Genomic DNA, 6,603 nt, shown 5'->3' on the forward strand with positions numbered 1-6,603 from the left:
CACCCGGCCACTATTGTGGTACAAGCCACTGTCCTTTCTCCTAGACAATTGCAATAGGCATTGAATGGGACCTCCTGTCCCTGCTACCAGTGGGAACTTTCTTTTCTTTTCTTTTCTTTTTTTTTTTTTTGAGACAGAGTTTCACTCTATCGCCCAGGCTGGAGTGCAGTGGCATGATCTCAGGTCACTGCAACCTTTGCCTCCCTGGTTCAAGCAATTCTCCTGTCTCAGCCACCCAAGTAGCTGGAATTGCAGGCGCGCACCACCACTCCCAGCTAAATTTTATATTTTTAGTAGAGACGGGGTTTCACCGTGTTGTCCAGGCTGGTCTCGAACTCCTAACCTCAGGTGACCCACCCGCCTCCGCCTCCCAAAGTGTTGGAATTACAGGTGTGAGCTACCACGCCCAACCGGTGAACTTTCAAATTCCAAATTGAAATATGCCACTCTCTAGCTCAAAAGCCTTTCATGGGTTCCCATTGCCCTTGGGAAGGGACCAAGTTCAAAGCCTTAACTCGGCATTCATGGCCCTCTTTGCCTATCTCTTCAGCCTCACCTTTTGCCAATACTCCACCTCCACTCTCTGTACAGCTGCCCTCAATTGCCTTCACAGCGTCTCAGCCTTAGCAGACTCTCTCGTCCTTTAGGAGTTCCCTCTTCTTGGAAATCCTACCCCCACCCCCCCACCCCCCTACCCCCCCGCGCCTTCACTTGGCTAATCTCAATTTCAGGCCCCAGCTAAATGTCACTTCGTTGCTTCTCAGGGGCCAGGTTAGCATGCTGTACTGCCTAACACTTCTCACAGATGTGATTAATTACAATGACAATGTCTGCAAACTTGATGGGTTCGAAAACATGTCTGCCTTGTACACCACCATAGCCTCAGGATGAGCACGGTTTCTGGCACGTAGTAGGCCCTTCATAAACAGTTCAACAACTGTTTATAAATGAGGACCCCTAAATCAAGCCTGAAAACCAAGTAAGAGGTGAATCAATGAAGCGGAGACCTCAAGGTTGGCACCCCCACTTACGGCCAGACCCCTACTACTCCAGGGTCACCTGGCAACAGAGGTTTATGGGGTCCCTGGAGCCCTCTAAAGTACATGGAGCAGGCCAGAAAGGGACCCCCCCCCCCCCCCACTCCCTAACTCAGGTCATGATTACAACCACCCCCAACTAACCCTGGGAAGACCCAGACAGGCTGTTGGGAACTTTTCAAGCTAGCTCGGACGCTTTCCCCCGGAAATGGAGAGCCGAGTTTTGTTTTTTTGTTTTGTTTTGAGGGAGCTGGATGGGTAGGTGAAAGAGAGGTTTGTATTGGGCTAGAGAGTGAAAGAGCCTGCACTGCAGTTTCTGCCTTTTCTCTTCCCTTCCCCCTTCCACTATAAAAAAAAAAATCCATTGTAAGCAATCTAAAGCTTAAAAAAAGACATCAGAAAGGAGAAAAACGGAAGTGAGGTTGGAAAAGGACTACATAGAGGACTACATAAAGAGATGGTGAGGTTGGAAAAGGACTACATAGAGGACTACATGAAGAGATGGTTTACCGATGGAAGAAAAAAATGCGAAACCCTCCGGGTTGTGGCAGCGGTGGGATTCGAACCCACGCCATCGAAATGACTGGAGCCTAAATCCAGCGCCTTAGACCACTCGGCCACGCTACCTCCCGCTCGCAGAGTTCTCTCTGCAGACTATATTAGGGTGATGACGCAGGCGCCCCGCCCTCAAAGTTTGCGCATGCTCAATATGGAACCGGCGTCTCCTGCATCGCTCAGGGAGCCTTGGAGTTACAGTGCTCTCGTGATCAGCAATAGTAAACACACTAAGAATGCACTATTAAAATGAAGAGGGCCTAATTATCAAACATTAATATTTTTAATATTAAATCCTCACATGTGTGTTTGGGTTTGAGTTTTCCTTGGGCGTGATCCTGCCTTCAGCCACGCAGGGGCTCTCCCGCGCTGCCGCTTCCTCCGGGGTGGGCCGGGGTCTTGCGTGGAGCCCCAGTTTGCACCGAATCAAGCTGGGTTCCCAACCTGTGGACGCTCTGTCCAGCTCAAGGCGCCTCTGTAGCCCTGCGTGGCCTCATGGCCTAGCCTTTGCCCTCGCGATGTAAGAATCAAGAGTTCGGCGGGGAAAACCATTGAACGTTGTTACAGATTCTTTGCAGGTGTGGGCTCCTTCCATATCAAACTATTAAGCTTTCATAAGCTGTGCGACCCATTTTACAGAGGAGAAAAATAGAGATGCTAAGTAACTAGCTTCGGGTGTCCCAGCCAGCCGACATTCCCCAACCTCCCAAGACCCTTGTTTGTACGTGCAGAGGAGTTTAGTGTTTTTTAGAAAACAAAAAATGCAATAAATGTAGAGTACAACCTAGCAAAATTCCATTTTCCATCATCTCGAATTATTACTAACATTTTGCATATTAGCTTCAATTTTTTTTTTTTTTTTTTTTTTTTGAGACTGAGTTTTGCTTTTGTTGCCCAGGCTGGCCCGCAATGGCGCAATCTCGGCTCACTGCAACCTCCGCCTCCCAGTTTCAAAAGATTCTCCTGTCTCAGCCTCCCAAGTAGATGGGATTACAGGTGCATGCCACCACACCCGGCTAATTTTTGCATTTTTAGTAGAGACGGGGGTTTCATTACATTGGTCAGGCTGATCTCGAACTCCTGACTTCAAGAGATCCACCGGCCTCAGTTTCCCAAAGTGCTAGGATTACAGATGTGAGCCACCGCGCTTGACCTCAAATTTTTAAAATTAAATTTAAAATTAAAATAAATACTCTAGACAAAATTCAAGTCTCCTTTGATGTCCCCAAGTTCTATTCCCCCTTCCTTCTCTTTCAGGAGTTTCCCATCTTTTCAGTCTATATTTTCCTAATTCCACAAGCACATACGGTTTTCTATTTCCTTGCACGTTTAAGGAAAATGGCAAACAAAAATCCAAGGTTGTAAAGACAGTCTAGTAAGTGGGTGTGGTAGTCTGTATAATGACCCCCTAAAGATGCCCACACTGAACCTGTAAATATGTTACCTTCCGTGGCAAAAGGGACTTTTGCAGTTGTGATTAAATTAAGGATCTTCTGATGGGGAGAGGAGCCTGGATTATCCAGGTGGTCCCAATGTAATCACAAGAGTTCTTATAAGAAAGAGACAGGTGGTGGGGCACGATGCCTCATGCCTGTAATCTCAGCACTTTGGGAGGTCGAGGTGGGCAAATCACTGGAGGTCAGGAGTTCTAGACCAGCCTGGCCAACATGGTGAAACCTCCTCTCTACTAAAAATACAAAAAATTAGCCCGGCATGGTGGCATGTGCCTGTAATCCCAGGTATTCGGGAGGCTGAAGCAGGAGAAGCGCCTGAACCCGGGAGGCCGAGGTTGCAGTGAGCTGAGATCGCGTAACTGCACTCCAACCTGGGCGACAGAGCAAGATTCCATCTCAAAAAAGAAAAAGAAAGAGGCAGGAATTCGAGGAGGTACAAGGATGAACCAGAGTTCCCAGTGATGTAGCCACGAGCCAAGGAATGTTGGCAGTCTCTAGAGACTGCAAAAGGTAAGGAAATTAATTCTCCCCTAGAGGCACCAAAAAGGGAACACAAGGTGTCTGACACCTTGATTTTAGCGTTTCTGACTTCCAGAACAGTACCACTATAAATCTGTGTTGCTTTAAGCCACTAAATTTGCGTTTTGTTACAGCAGCAATAAGAAACTAATCGAGTGGGTAAACCCATGGGCTTGGGAATGAAACAGTCTGAACTCCCATGAGCTGTGTGATCTTGGAAAAGTTGCTTCTCTCTGGGCCTCAGCTGCTCATCCCTGTAATGGAGTGATACTGATAGTATCTACCACACAGGATTTGCTGTGAGGATTAGACTCATTCATTCTGCAAATGTTTCATGAGCACCTACAATGTGTCAGGCCTGCTCTGGTCATATCAGAGAATAAAGTCAATGCAGATTAAATGTGGTAATTCGACCAGGCATGGTGGCTCACACCAGTAATGCCATCCCTTTGGGAAGCTGAGGTGGGAGGATCGCTTGAGGCCAGGAGTTTGAGGCTACGGTGAGCTCTGATCATACCACTGCACTCTAGCCTGGGTGACAGAGAGAGATCTTGTGTCTGAACACGTGCCAAGCATTTAGATGAATCTCTGGCACATGTGAGAAGGGTGACAGTGATGACTTTGTTCTCTCCCGGTATCTTGAGGGTTCTCACCACAAGGGTTCTTTTTGGTTTTGTTTTGCCTTGTTTTGTTTTTTTAAGACGCGAGTTTTGATCTTGTGGCCCAGGCTGGAGTGCGATGGCATGATCTTGGCTCACTGCAACCTCCGCCTCCCAGGTTCAAGGGATTCTCCTGCCTCAGCCTCCCAAGTAGCTGGTATTCCAAGCACCTGTCACCAAGCCCAGCTAATTGTTTTTGGTTTTTGTATTTTTAGTAGAGATGGGGTTTTGCCATGTTGGCCAGGCTGGTCTCAAACTCCTTGATCTCAGGTGACGCCCCCCTGCCTCAGCCTCCCAAAGTGCTGGGATTACAGGAGTGAGCCACCACGGCCTGGCCACCACAAGGGTTCTTATCCAGGCACTGGCCACTTGGTGGTATTCCACGTACATCTCTCCAAACCCCCTGCTTCAAGTAGGCATTCTCTCCCAGGATGATATTGGGCCCTGCTAGGAGGTCAGCTCCAGGAGGGCAAGTGATGGTGTCTTGTTCATCCACTGCTGTATCCTCAGGACCTAGAACAGTGTTGGCAGCAAGAATATTCCTTGAAAAAAATAGTTTTGCATTCTTGGTTAAGTCTACTCCATCTTGCCACATGAACTTAAGAGCCAGAGACAGATGCTTTCGGCCGGAGCTGCCCAGCATAAGGTCTCAGAGAACTTTTGTCTGGATTTGAGTTTCAGCAAGGAACACTCATTACTTTTGCAAAAGTTGTTTTGTGACTTGTGACTTGCCCTCTGTGACCACAAGAAGGAAGCAGCGTCCCCTTTAGGTAAATTCCCCTATGATTGCTCAAAGCATCTTCAGGCAGTGGACCATCTGCCAACAGCATCACATCCCCTAACTCTGTTTCTGATCATTTTATGCAAGTCAACACCTGTCCTGCACCTACTAGACCTTATCAGGCAAAAAACAGGCCTTGCGGACTCAGGGAGGGGTTTCTGGAGCTGCTCAGAACCCTTGTGCTGGAGTTGCTTCTCTAACAGAATGAAAATCCAGTGGTGGAGCCGGGCGCCGCCCGGTGGCTCTTGCCTATAATCCCAGCACTTTGGGAGGCCCAGGAGGGTGGATCACCAGAGGTCAGGAGTTCGAGACTAGCCTGGTCAACATGATGAAACTCCGTCTCCACTACAAATACACAAATTAGCCCGGCGTGGTGGCACGCTCCTGTAATCCCAGCTATTCAGGAGCCTGAGGCAGGAGAATCACTTGAACCCAGAAGGCAGATGTTGCGGTAAGCAGAGATCACGCCACTGCACTCCAGCCTGGGCGCAAAGTCTTTAAAAAATAAAATAAAATAAAATCCAGTGTTGAAGGCAAGGCTGCCAGTTCCTCTGCTCCACCCTGCATTTCTCCAGGCCCGTCGCCCTGCTGGCCTCCCACAGTCCTGCTGACAAGGCGCCTCTGGTGATTCATGCCTTCAAGGGTGACGCTGCCAGGGCAGCTCATATGCAAAGCCCATGCAAAGCCCAGCCACAGCCAGGCAAGGGTGGGGAGGCCACAGGCGCCAGAGCAGCTGGGCTATGTTTGGTTTTTTATTTTTTATTTTTCTATGTGACATTTAAAAATAATTTTTGCAAAAGTAACCCATTTTCCTGTTGAAACTCAAGCGAAGAAAGGAAAAACACAAATAAGAAAAAAAAAAATCTCTTTTCATTTCTCCACCCAGTTAAACTCTGTCAATACTTTGGTAAGGGAAGCCGGGTTTTGTCTTTTTAAAATTTGTGATGTAGGCTGGGCACGGTGGCTCACACATATAGTCCTAGCACTTTGGGAGGCCGCGGCAGGTGGATCACCTGAGGTCAGGAATTCGACACCAGGCTGACCAACAAGGTGAAACCCTGTCTCTACTAAAAATACAAAAATTAGCCAGGAGTGGTGGCAGATACCTGTAGTCCCAGCTACTCGGAAGGCTAAGGCAGAAGAATTGCTTGAACCCGGGAGGCAGAGGTTGCAGTGAGCTGAAATTGCACCACTGCACTCCAGCCTAGGCGACAGAGCAAGACTCTGTCTCAACAAAAAGAAAAAAAAATTGTAATGTAAGGCATGCTCGTTGTATATTTTTTTAAATGTTCAATCAAAAGAATAAGATTAAAAAAGAAAAGAAAAAAAGTCAAATCACTGGCATAAAGTTAAAAGAGAAATTCTTTCCCTCACCACAGCCCTTCTTCACAACCGAATCCCACAGCTCAGAAGTAACCATTGTGAAGAGTACCAGTTCGGGCTGGGTGCAGTGGCTCACGCCTGTGATCCCAACACTTTGGAAGGCTGAGGCCGGCGGATCACCTGAGGCCACAGAGGTCAGGAGTTCCAGACCAGACTGGCCAACATGGCAAAACCCCATCTCTATTAAAACTACAAAAATTAGTTGGGCATGGTGG

At 48.0% G+C, this 6,603-nt stretch overlaps 1 non-coding gene across 1 annotated transcript; it reads right to left on the reverse strand.

Annotated features, from left to right (window-relative positions):
* Positions 1–1,582: 1,582 nt before the first annotated feature.
* On the reverse strand, positions 1,583–1,664 carry TRNAL-UAG. The gene has a single exon. It is a non-coding gene; the product is annotated as a tRNA-Leu (tRNA).
* Positions 1,665–6,603: the final 4,939 nt, after the last annotated feature.

Source organism: Piliocolobus tephrosceles, chromosome 17 (genome assembly GCF_002776525.5).
Source record: "Piliocolobus tephrosceles isolate RC106 chromosome 17, ASM277652v3, whole genome shotgun sequence".
Lineage (NCBI taxonomy): Eukaryota > Metazoa > Chordata > Mammalia > Primates > Cercopithecidae > Piliocolobus > Piliocolobus tephrosceles.